Source organism: Zonotrichia leucophrys, chromosome 3 (assembly GCF_028769735.1).
Source record: "Zonotrichia leucophrys gambelii isolate GWCS_2022_RI chromosome 3, RI_Zleu_2.0, whole genome shotgun sequence".
NCBI lineage: Eukaryota > Metazoa > Chordata > Aves > Passeriformes > Passerellidae > Zonotrichia > Zonotrichia leucophrys.
The window spans coordinates 112,968,323-112,979,641 of record NC_088172.1 but is presented as its reverse complement, the minus strand read 5'-3'; the positions used below and the strand labels follow the sequence as shown (position 1 = coordinate 112,979,641).

Sequence of the window (11,319 nt, the reverse complement as noted above, 5' to 3'; positions counted from 1 at the left end):
CTATCATTAACCAGTAATACCAGGGGAGAGCGCGAACGCAGTCCCCCACTACCACAAATTATGCAGTCGAGTTTCCCGCATTTGGGGAAATCGCAGGGGTCAGCACACCCGGAGTGCAAGGGATGAGCCTCGCCCTGGGAAAACCACCTGCTTGATCATGGTGTCTCCCCTGCCAGGTAAGTATGCCCGACCAGCCCCACGCACCGCCTGCCCCGCCCCACGCACGCCCGCCCAGCACACGCCCGGCCCGGCCCGGCCCCGACCCCGCCCGGCCCTGCCGCGCTGCGGCCCGGCCCGCACGGCCCGGCACGGCCCGGCCCGCGCCAAGCCCGCGGACGCGCCGGGACAGCGCGGGCTTGGCGCGGGATCGGGCCCGGCATGCCGCGCGGCGGGCATCTCATTTGCATGGACACGCCCCAGCCGCTCCGCGCCCGCCGGACCCGCGGGAGGGGCACCCGGACGGCTCCAGCGCTGCCTCTTGATACGAAATGTAACAGCCAAACCGAATTTCATTTCTCTGTTTCTTCATTTTAAAGAAAGCAGGCGAGCAGCGCTGGGCGGCCGGGCAGTCACCGCTCCCCTCACGGCGCCGCTCACAAGTTCACCAGGGGTGTGAGCTGTTTCCAAGGCTACAACGCATTTTCCGTGTGCTTGGTTAGTCCGAACCAGCAAATATCAATGAGCTGGCATCGGCCATTTCATCGTCTTTCCGAGCAGTTGTTGGCTCCCTGTCCTTGTGGCAGCTGAAGGGGGGCATTTCACCGGTGTCCCCTTCAGAATTTTTGTCTGGTACCAGGGCATCAAGCTTTTTATTATTCACAAGCATTTCATTGCTTTGTTGCAATATCCCTTAGCTTAACCACCACTTCCTCTATTTTATTCAAAACATCAATCTGCTTCCTCATCTCTTTACTATACTTCTATTTTTTTTTGTTCAATGCTTTATTTGTTCAGAAAGTTTCAAAACCGTTCTTTGTAGTTACCCCAGGGGACTGGGATAACTTTATCTGCAGCAGATACAAGCATTTGCTGATTCCATTGCCCATTGACACGAATCACAAAAAACCATTTTTCACACTCTCCCTGCCGGGGCCGGTCCCTCGTTTGCCGGGCCCTGCCGAGCGCTGCCGCCCCGGGTCGGTCCCGCAGCCCCGCCGGTCTCTCGCAGCCCCGTGTCCCTTTCCCCGGGCAGGCCCAACCACCGGCGGAGCTCTCGGTGTCCCGGACACAGCCCCGGTCACCCCCGGGCCCGGCGCTGCCCCGCGGCTCCGTTCCCGCTGCCGCTCCCGTGCTGGCCGCGCTCTGCTGCGGCTGCGGCTCCGCTGCGCTCTGACACCGAGTCCCGGCAGCGTCACGGCACCGGCACCGGGACCAGGAACCGGACCCGGACCAGGAACGGCAGCCGGTTCGGTCGGCGAGGGGGCGGGACCTGGAGTGGCCGGGTGGGGGGGGCGAGGCAGTGGGAGCGCGCGGCAGAAGCGGCGCGGTACCGATGAGTAGGCGTGTCCATGCAAATGAGATGCCCGCCGCGCGGCATGCCGGGCCCGATCCCGCGCCAAGCCCGCGCTGTCCCGGCGCGTCCGCGGGCTTGGCGCGGGCCGGGCCGTGCCGGGCCGTGCGGGCCGGGCCGCAGCGCGGCAGGGCCGGGCGGGGTCGGGGCCGGGCCGGGCCGGGCGTGTGCTGGGCGGGCGTGCGTGGGGCGGGGCAGGCGGTGCGTGGGGCTGGTCGGGCATACTTACCTGGCAGGGGAGACACCATGATCAAGCAGGTGGTTTTCCCAGGGCGAGGCTCATCCCTTGCACTCCGGGTGTGCTGACCCCTGCGATTTCCCCAAATGCGGGAAACTCGACTGCATAATTTGTGGTAGTGGGGGACTGCGTTCGCGCTCTCCCCTGGTATTACTGGTTAAAAAAAAGATGTCAGTCAATCGTGGCTGAGCGGCGCCCATGTCATTTCTTGTCCCCGTATTATATGGACCTTGTCGTCCTACGGTCCGCTGCCGTGCCCTCTGCAAACGAGCGCTGCCGGAGCCCCGGTTATTCCCCGCTGGAATTGGAGAGCGGCTCCCGAGGGGGTCAGGAATGCCGAGTCTGGAGCCGGGATGATCCGGGCCGGTCCCACCCCGACCTGCGGGCCCAGGGGAACACCCGGCGGAGAGCGGCTCCGAGCGGGTCCGAGCGGTCCGAGCCGGGCAGGAGGCGCAGAGATGCCGGTTCCGCTCGGTGATCGCTGTCCCGGCCACACCGATCGGGTCCGCGAGTGCTGCCGCACTTCCAGCGACGGGAACTTGTCCTTGTGAACCACGAGAGTTGATATAAAAGGGAATTCAACCCCTTTCTTGCTGAATAGAACAAACTGCGTACAATGTTGTGCTTTGTCGGAACGCAGGAAATTCCTCTGGCTAACCTGGAGGAATCGAGACCCTGACAGGGGGCTCGGAGACCTTGACACGGAGTCAAAAGCACCCGTGCTTTCGATTTTAGCTCTTGGAAAAACCAATTGCCAACCTTGTATGAGGATTCACAAGCCTTTACGAAAGTTTAAGTAGAATGATAGTTTATCACAGGGTGAAATACAGAATTTTGGAGTTTTTAGAAGGGGGGTCAGGAGGCAAGATGGAGGAATTTGGGCATGTCCAGTCTTTCTCCTTCTTCTTGGCCTCCGTCTTCTGCTGTGATGGTGGCACTTTTCGATTGGTTCAGGGCAGAGACAGACTGTCTAACATAGGTGATAGGTATGGGGAAATTATTGTAAATAATGTACACGTAGTTTTTAATATCTGTCATGGTTTGACCAGGAAGAAGTTGGGAATTCTGGGAAGCTGTGGTCAAACCAATGAAGGTTTTGGGTTTCATACTGACACCTGGTGTAGCCAGTGGGGTTTGGACACACCTCCGAGAATACACAGGGGTTAAAAGCAGGGCACTGCCCTGGCACTTCCTCTTTGGACCTCGTCGGGCGAGGAGTTCAGATCTCTCCCCCGCCCGGCCCGCTGCTGCTGGGCGGGGGAGGGGCCAGCCATGCGGTAAGGCCTGGGGCCTGGACAGAGATGGTGTTGAGGGGGCTTCGAGGATGAAAGGGTGGAAGGTCCCAGAGAGTCAGCCCTCGGGCAGCCAGCCCCCCCCTTTTCCCCCCCCCTCCCCCCCCAGGAGAGCAGCCAGCGAGAGGGGGGAGGAAGACTGCCCGGCCGCAGCGGCAGCGTGTGGGCAGCGTGCGTGGGAGCCGTTCCCGTGGGAGCCGTTCCGGGACCGACAGACAGAGACTGAAAACTTTTAACCCTTTCCTTTCATGATTGGGGCCTTACAAAAATGCTAATCCTCCTCGAAGCTGAATAAGAAGGGAGATGAGATGAGATAAGGACTTTGGCCCGGAGATTGTGGAGATGATTGGATGGGGAGAGATGATTTGGAGTGGCCTTTTGGCTGGACTTTTTCTTGTAGCCATGGACTCAGTTGTTCCTGTGACACAGACTGCATTTAGGGGGAGGCAGTGCCTCAAAACCAGGAGGGTTCATTTGTGAGGACCCCCCGGCCCCAGGGGGTTGGAAAAATATGGGGGGGACAGTTGTCCCAAAAGCAGAGACTGTGCCTTTTTGGAGTGAGACAAGGCATCCTTGAAAGACCACCCTAAAAGCAGCTCTGGCCATGTCTCGGTGGTGAGAGCACTGAGCATGGAGGGAACATGTCACAAGCGGCAAATGGACTTTCCGGGCGGTGCCGAAGTGACAAGGAAGCATCCGGGATTTCAGTGTGTTTCCAGAAGCCTATGGAACAAGAAGGACTCCTTTTCCTCTTCATGAACTGCAGTTTGAGTATACTAAAGTGTCGTGCCGGGCTGGGCAGTTGGTATTTTTGAGAGAATGTATTGGATTGGGAAAGTCAGGGAGTGGGGAGGAGGAAAAGTGGTTTTGTAAGGTTTTCAATTTTTTTTTCTTTTCTTTATAGTCTCTCCCTATTTCCCTGTAGTTTAAGTAATAAAGTGGTCTTTATGTTTAAGTTAGAGCCTGTTTTGCTTATTCCTGGTCACATCTCACAGCAGACACCAGGGTGAGGCATTTTCATGGGGGGCACTGGCTCTGTGCCAGGCTCAAACCATGACAATAGCAAAGATAACACTGCCCTGAAGGTGGTCACTGTGCCTGAACCCGACCTGCCAGAGAGACCTCGGCGGGTCAGAGAAAGAATGTTATAGATAAGAAATAATAAACAACTTTGGAACGAGAACAGAAGAATGCTGACTCCTTCTTCGGCTGCCGGGCTGGGAAAAGGGACTCCCTGAGACATCTCGGGGTCATCATGACCAGAGAGACCCCCGAGAGTGCTGAACCGTAACAAACGGAATGGCGCAGCAAAGGAGGCTTTTAGCTGCAAATACACAAAAACCCGGTCTGAAAAGGGCGAGCGGAAGAGCAAATGAGAACAAAGTAACCGCAAGAAAACAAGCTAACGAAATTCGGTACGCTTGCAAAAGTTGTTACATTGATTCTGTCATTAACCAGGAAAGCCAGGGGAGAGCGCGAACGCAGTCCCCCACTACCACAAATTATGCAGTCGAGTTTCCCGCATTTGGGGAAATCGCAGGGGTCAGCACACCCGGAGTGCAAGGGATGAGCCTCGCCCTGGGAAAACCACCTGCTTGATCATGGTGTCTCCCCTGCCAGGTAAGTATGCCCGACCAGCCCCGCACACCGCCTGCCCCGCCCCACGCACGCCCGCCCAGCACACGCCCGGCCCGGCCCGGCCCCGACCCCGCCCGGCCCTGCCGCGCTGCGGCCCGGCCCGCACGGCCCGGCACGGCCCGGCCCGCGCCAAGCCCGCGGACGCGCCGGGACAGCGCGGGCTTGGCGCGGGATCGGGCCCGGCATGCCGCGCGGCGGGCATCTCATTTGCATGGACACGCCCCCTCACCGGTACCGCGCCGCTAATGCCCCGCCCCCTCACCCGGCCACTCCAGGCCCCGCCCCCTCGCCGACCGGAACCGGCTGCCGAGTCCTGGTCCCGTTCCCGGTCCTGGTCCCGTTCCAGGTCCCGGTGCCGGTGCCGTGACGCTGCCGGGACTCGGTGTCAGAGCGCAGCGGAGCCGCAGCCACAGCAGAGCGCGGCCAGCAAGGGAGCGGCAGCGGGAGCGGAGCCGGGGGCAGCGCCGGGCCCGGGGAAAGGGACACGGGGCTGCGAGAGACCGGCGGGGCAGCGGGGCTGCGCGGGACCGCGCTGGGTGTAACGGTTTGTGCCGGGCTCAGGGCAGGCCAGGACCGCACACTGACAGGGTGGCACCTGCACAGTCACCTGCGTTGTGATCTCAGAGGTCACCCCAGAACCCCGGGTTTCTCCCCTGAAGATTCCCTCCCAGGTGTGTCAGTCCCCTCTCCTTTCCCCTCCCAGCGCTGTCTGTCAGTCCTGCCATTCCAGAAGGGCCTCGAGTGATTGGCAGATCCAAAGGATGCCCTCTACCCCTGGGGGGCACTGGCCCATCCAGGTGTCCTTTGTCCCTTTGTCCCTCCTGTCCCTGCTTGGTGGCTCCCTGCCCCTTCCCTGCCCCTCTCCCGGGGTTAAAGGAGCAGCAACCACGGGCTCAGGGAGTTCTGCTGGAGCTGGTGCTGCATTCAGAGGCCTGTGGGCCAGAATAAAGCTCTGCATCCAAACCCTCCATCAGAACCGACTCCTTTCCTTCACCATCCCCTTAAAGCTTCTCTGCCAGAGGGAAACCTGAAGACCTTCCTCCATGGGGGAAGTTCCATCCCAGCACCACGGCAGTCCCGGCAGGCCTGACCTTGTCCCCACGGGCCCAGTGCAGCACCCAGCCAGCCCAAAGTGTCCCTGGGGTGAAACACCACACACCCACAGCCCAAAGTGTCTGTGGGGTGAAACAGCGCAGTTGTCCCTATTTGGTTCAGCACCAAGGGCCAGACAAGCCAAGGCACGTCCCATTCACAATATTGGTAATATTCCAATAGAGGAGTTCTTCAGCTTTATTCGAATAAAGGCAGAGTCTGTGGGGGCTTCTCTCTCGGGTTTTGGAGGGTGCAGCCTCCTTTTATCCCAGCTCCCAGCTGCACCTTGCCCTCTTCCTTTCCCCACTGACAGAGGCTCCAGGAAGGCGCAGCCCTCCCGCCCCACCTCCCACATCTTCCCCCCTTGCACCGTCATTTTACCCCAGAGCTCAGAAGCTCAGCCTCGTGCAGACCCTTGTGTCCTTCAGGAGCCAAACTCCCTGGGCTCTGCAGCAAACCTGCTGCCCAAGGTCAGCAGAGGCATTCGGAGCCATTTCAGGGACGTTAACACCCCATATAGCTTCACCCATAAAATTGTAAAGACATTTCCACACATCTTTCCTCTCATGACCAAGGCCTGCACGAAAGGCAGGAGTTATTCCTCCTGCGCCTGGCATGCCGTAATGAACAATTCCTGCTCAACGAGCACCCAAAGGCGCTGCGGTTCTCCATTTGATTTCTGGGTGTCAATGCCCAAAGCCGATCCGGACGGAATCTCTGCTGCCATCCGTGCCAGCGATGGCAGCGGGGTGCGGGGTGCGCCCTAAAGCCGAGCCGAGCGGGGAGCGAGAGAGGCGAGAGCCGGAACAGCTCCCGAGGGGCTGCGGATTGCTGGGGGTTCGGCACGGACGGGACAGCGACGGGCTGGGACAGGCGGGAGACAGCTTGAGTATCCCAAATTACCGCGACAGGTGAGGCTGTCGAAATTTATGTAAGTACGTAATTATTCAGTAGTAATAGTATTCATTCTATCATTAACCACAAAGACCAGGGGAGAGCGCGAACGCAGTCCCCCACTACCACAAATTATGCAGTCGAGTTTCCCGCATTTGGGGAAATCGCAGGGGTCAGCACACCCGGAGTGCAAGGGATGAGCCTCGCCCTGGGAAAACCACCTGCTTGATCATGGTGTCTCCCCTGCCAGGTAAGTATGCCCGACCAGCCCCACGCACCGCCTGCCCCGCCCCACGCACGCCCGCCCAGCACACGCCCGGCCCGGCCCGGCCCCGACCCCGCCCGGCCCTGCCGCGCTGCGGCCTGGCCCGCACGGCCCGGCACGGCCCGGTCCGCGCCAAGCCCGCGGACGCGCCGGGACAGCGCGGGCTTGGCGCGGGATCGGGCCCGGCATGCCGCGCGGCGGGCATCTCATTTGCATGGACACGCCCCCTCACTGGTACCGCATCCTGGCACCGCCCTCTGCCCCGCTGTGATTTGCATGGCCACGCCCCTCCCCAGCCCCGCCTCGTGTCTCGCTCTCGTGTTGGCGCCCCCTGGCGGCGCGGCGGAGCCACCCCCGCCCGGCCCGGGCGCGTCCCGATCCTCCCGAACGGAACCGGACCCGGAACGGAGTCAGATCCAGAGCAGAACCAGTCCCCGAAGGGTCCCAGACCCGGCACGGGCAGCAGGCCCGGAGCTGTCTCACACGGCGCTGTCTCTCTCACACGGCGCTGCTCGCACTCGGTGCCAGCTCTGGGATGGGAACTCCGGGAAGGACACGGGGGGCACAGAGGATGGGCAGTGCCCAGGGGGTGCCCAAGACACGGGAGGGAGCTCCAGGGGAGGAGAAGAGACACAAGGAATGCCGAAATCTGTGTCAGGACAGGAATGACCAAATCTGTGTCAGGGCAGGAATGACCAAATTGTGCCAGGGGCAGAAATGCCCAAATCTCTGCCAGGGCAGAAATGACCAAATCTGTGTCAGGGACAGAAATGCCGAAATCTGTGCCCGGGGCAGCAATGCCCAAATCTGTGCCCGGGACAGCAATGCCCAAACCTGTGCCAGGGCAGCGCACAGGCAGACGGCGAGCCCTGTGCAGGGGCAGCTCCTGGGCTGGCATTGACACCTCCCAAATATCACAGTGGGGGCTGCGGGCAGCTCGGGCTGGGCACGGACACGAGGGAAGAGCAGGAGAGGAAGCATCAGGGCTGGGCTGGAGGGGACCACGGGCATCTCCCGTCTCCCTGAGCCCTTTGGGGCCGCTCGAGCCGGGAATGGAGCCGTGGATTTTATAGTGGACGCTGGAATATCCTGGTCTGTAGTTACTGGCTGTGAGGGACCTTGGAGTAACGGGGCATTGTTGTTGTTCCTGCAGCGGGAGGAAATCCCTCGGGGCAGGAAATCCTCAGGGAAGGAAATCCCTCCGGGCAGGAAATCCCTCGGACATCCCATGGAATTCGGGTCTGGGAATGCAGAATGACCCCATCGCTTTCTCCACGTGCCCGAGTGCCCTTTGCCACTGCTGGGGCAGGGTTTGCTGTGCAAAATGCACAATTAACTTGTCCAAAGTAAATGCACAATTAACAGTTCCCAAAGGACTCTGTTTGCATATTCCCCTGGAAATGGATGGAAAGGGCAGCTCTGCCCATTCACCCAGGAAAGTTTTAGGGTTTCTCTTTGAGTGAGGTCTTAGGAGCTCTCAGAGAACTTATTATACTTGAGGTAGTTTAGTACTCTAAATGGCATAAAATCAGCAGGATGGCTTCTGAGGTACTCTTGGAAACAGAAAAAGGTTTAATAAAGGGCAAAATAACAAAGCTCTTATAGAGAAAAACCGAGCCAGGGGCAAGATGTTCTTACTCCTACTAAAACACCCCACAAAAGCGATTATTTCCTTTGTTCTCTTCTTTTTCTAGTGAATCACCTGAGACTTTTTAGCCTGAGTCTAATTAGGTAACCTTAGGTTTGAGGTGAAGTCTTGAAGGTCCTGTGAGGTGTCTGTTTACCAAAGTGGGGAGAGAATCTTCTGGGCTTTTTGCCTTTTTGAACAGACACAGAATGATTTAATCCCTCCCTCAACAGAGAGCCCATTCCCACCTTTGGGTGCCCTCACAGCTCCGGTTTGGGCTCTGGGGACCCTTTGGCCAAGAAGAAGAAGAAGAAGGAGAAAGGACAGGACATGCCCAGATTCCTCCATCTTGCCCCTGAACCCCCATTCTAAAACCCCAAAATCTATTTTTCACCCTGTGATAAATCCACTGCCATTCTATTTAACCTGTCGTGGCTTGTAATCCCCCCTATAAAGGTTGGTGATTGTTTTTCCAAGGGCTCAATCAAAGGCCCAGGGTCTGGGGCTCTGTGCCAGGGTCCCTGAGCCCCCTGGGCAGGGTCTGGAGCCCTGCAGAGGATTCCCTGGGTTCCACAGCCTGGCAGGGTGGAAACGCTCTTTGCTGCAGTTTGGGGCATTGCCAGCCCCAATTTACCCCAAATTTACCCCTGGAAAGGCTCTTTGCTGCAGTTTGGGGCATTGCCAGCCCCAATTTACCCCAAATTTACCCCTGGAAAGGCTCTTTGCTGCAGTTTGGGGCATTGCCAGCCCCAATTTACCCCTGGAAAGGCTCTTTGGTGCAGTTTGGGGCATTGCCAGCCCCAATTTACCCCTGGAAAGGCTCTTTGGTGCAGTTTGGGGCATTGCCAGCCCCAATTTACCCCAAATTTACCCCTGGAAAGGCTCTTTGGTGCAGTTTGGGGCACTGCCAGCCCCAATTTACCCCTGGAAAGGCTCTTTGGTGCAGTTTGGGGCACTGCCAGCCCCAATTTACCCCAAATTTACCCCTGGAAAGGCTCTTTGGGGCAGTTTGGGGCACTGCCAGCCCCAATTTACCCCAAATTTACCCCTGGAAAGGCTCTTTGCTGCAGTTTGGGGCACTGCCAGCCCCAATTTACCCCTGGAAAGGCTCTTTGGTGCAGTTTGGGGCACTGCCAGCCCCAATTTGCCCCAAATTTACCCCTGGAAAGGCTCTTTGCTGCAGTTTGGGGCACTGCCAGCCCAATTTACCCAAATTAACCCCTGGAACGGCTCTTGGTGCGTTTGGGCATTGCCAGCCCCAGTTTTTCCCCTGGAAAGGCCTTTGGTGCAGTTTGGGCACTGCCAGCCCCAATTTACCCCTGGAAAGGCTCTTTGGTGCAGTTTGGGGCACTGCCAGCCCCAATTTACCCCAAATTTACCCCTGGAAAGGCTCTTTGCTGCAGTTTGGGGCATTGCCAGCCCCAATTTACCCCAAATTTACCCCTGGAAAGGCTCTTTGCTGCAGTTTGGGGCACTGCCAGCCCCAATTTACCCCAAATTTACCCCTGGAAAGGCTCTTTGGGGCAGTTTGGGGCACTGCCAGCCCCAATTTACCCCTGGAAAGGCTCTTTGGTGCAGTTTGGGGCATTGCCAGCCCCAATTTACCCCTGGAAAGGCTCTTTGGTGCAGTTTGGGGCACTGCCAGCCCAAATTTACCCCTGGAAAGGCTCTTTGGGGCAGTTTGGGGCATTGCCAGCCCCAGTTTCCCCCAATCCCCCCAGGGATGGACGGGGCAGGGCACGGGGGCAGAGCCAGAGCAAACGCTGGGAAGGATTGTGCTGATTGATGGATGGAAAATGAGATTTGTTTTTACACATAAACTCTGGGTTTGCTGATGAGAAAAACGCCAATCAGTTGTTTTAACATTTTAAAAGTTTAATAGTAATAAAATGGTTATAAAAATAGCAATACAATTAGAGTAATAATAATTTGGACAATTTGAATTAGGATAATATGAGACAATAAAAACAAAGAGTTATGGATGGTCCAGGTACCTTTTCTGGGCAAAATAAGCCCGAAAAAGGACCCACGTTCACAGAGGATTAACCCTTAAAAGCCATAGCCTGTTGCATATTCATACAGCTCATCCATGATGCATAAATTCCATTCAAACACAGGATTCTGTCTGGGCAGTGTCAGCTTCTTCCTCTGAATCCTGACGGTGTCACCAGGGCTGAGCAAGGCAGGAAGAAGTTCGTTTGTTCTGATAAGGGAGCAATAAATTCTCTTTCTCTGAAAGATTCGGGTGTCCTGTGGCTGCTATCTCACTGCGAGTCCTTTCTTTAAAAAAAGTATCTTAAATAGCATAGTTTCTATTTTAACATTATGTTATAACCTAAAACTAGATTTAACACACTACTTAAGAAAATCAATACAACGTAACTTTCTAATATAAGACATACAATATTCATTTGAATGTTTGCGAAAAGCCAACCATAAACTCCGCATTTTTCGCGCCCCGAACGCCGCTCGCCCGCCCGGTCGTGCCCGAGGGAGCGGAGAGCCCCGGGAGGAGCGGGGGCACCGGGAGGGGCGCGGCAGCACCGGCAGCGCCGGGGAGAGGGAGCTCCGGCAGCGGGAGAGGCGGCCCCGAGCCCCGGGCAGGGGGCGGGGCCAGCGGGGAGTCGTGGGCGTGTCCATGCAAATGAGATGCCCGCCGCGCGGCATGCCGGGCCCGATCCCGCGCCAAGCCCGCGCTGTCCCGGCGCGTCCGCGGGCTTGGCGCGGGCCGGGCCGTGCCGGGCCGTGCGGGCCGGGCCGCAG

General features: G+C 58.1%; 4 non-coding genes across 4 annotated transcripts; 1 reads left to right on the top strand and 3 right to left on the bottom strand.

Annotated features, from left to right (window-relative positions):
• Window positions 1–20: 20 nt before the first annotated feature.
• On the bottom strand, window positions 21–184 carry LOC135446386 (U1 spliceosomal RNA). Its single transcript, XR_010439782.1, has one exon. It is a non-coding gene; the product is annotated as a U1 spliceosomal RNA (small nuclear RNA).
• Window positions 185–1,731: 1,547 nt separating this feature from the next.
• LOC135446385 (U1 spliceosomal RNA) lies at window positions 1,732–1,895 on the top strand. The gene has a single exon (XR_010439781.1). It is a non-coding gene; the product is annotated as a U1 spliceosomal RNA (small nuclear RNA).
• A 2,609-nt stretch (window positions 1,896–4,504) lies between these two features.
• Window positions 4,505–4,668, bottom strand: LOC135446384 (U1 spliceosomal RNA). Its single transcript, XR_010439780.1, has one exon. It is a non-coding gene; the product is annotated as a U1 spliceosomal RNA (small nuclear RNA).
• Window positions 4,669–6,758: 2,090 nt separating this feature from the next.
• Window positions 6,759–6,922, bottom strand: LOC135446404 (U1 spliceosomal RNA). The gene has a single exon (XR_010439800.1). It is a non-coding gene; the product is annotated as a U1 spliceosomal RNA (small nuclear RNA).
• Between the last annotated feature and the right edge of the window lie 4,397 nt (window positions 6,923–11,319).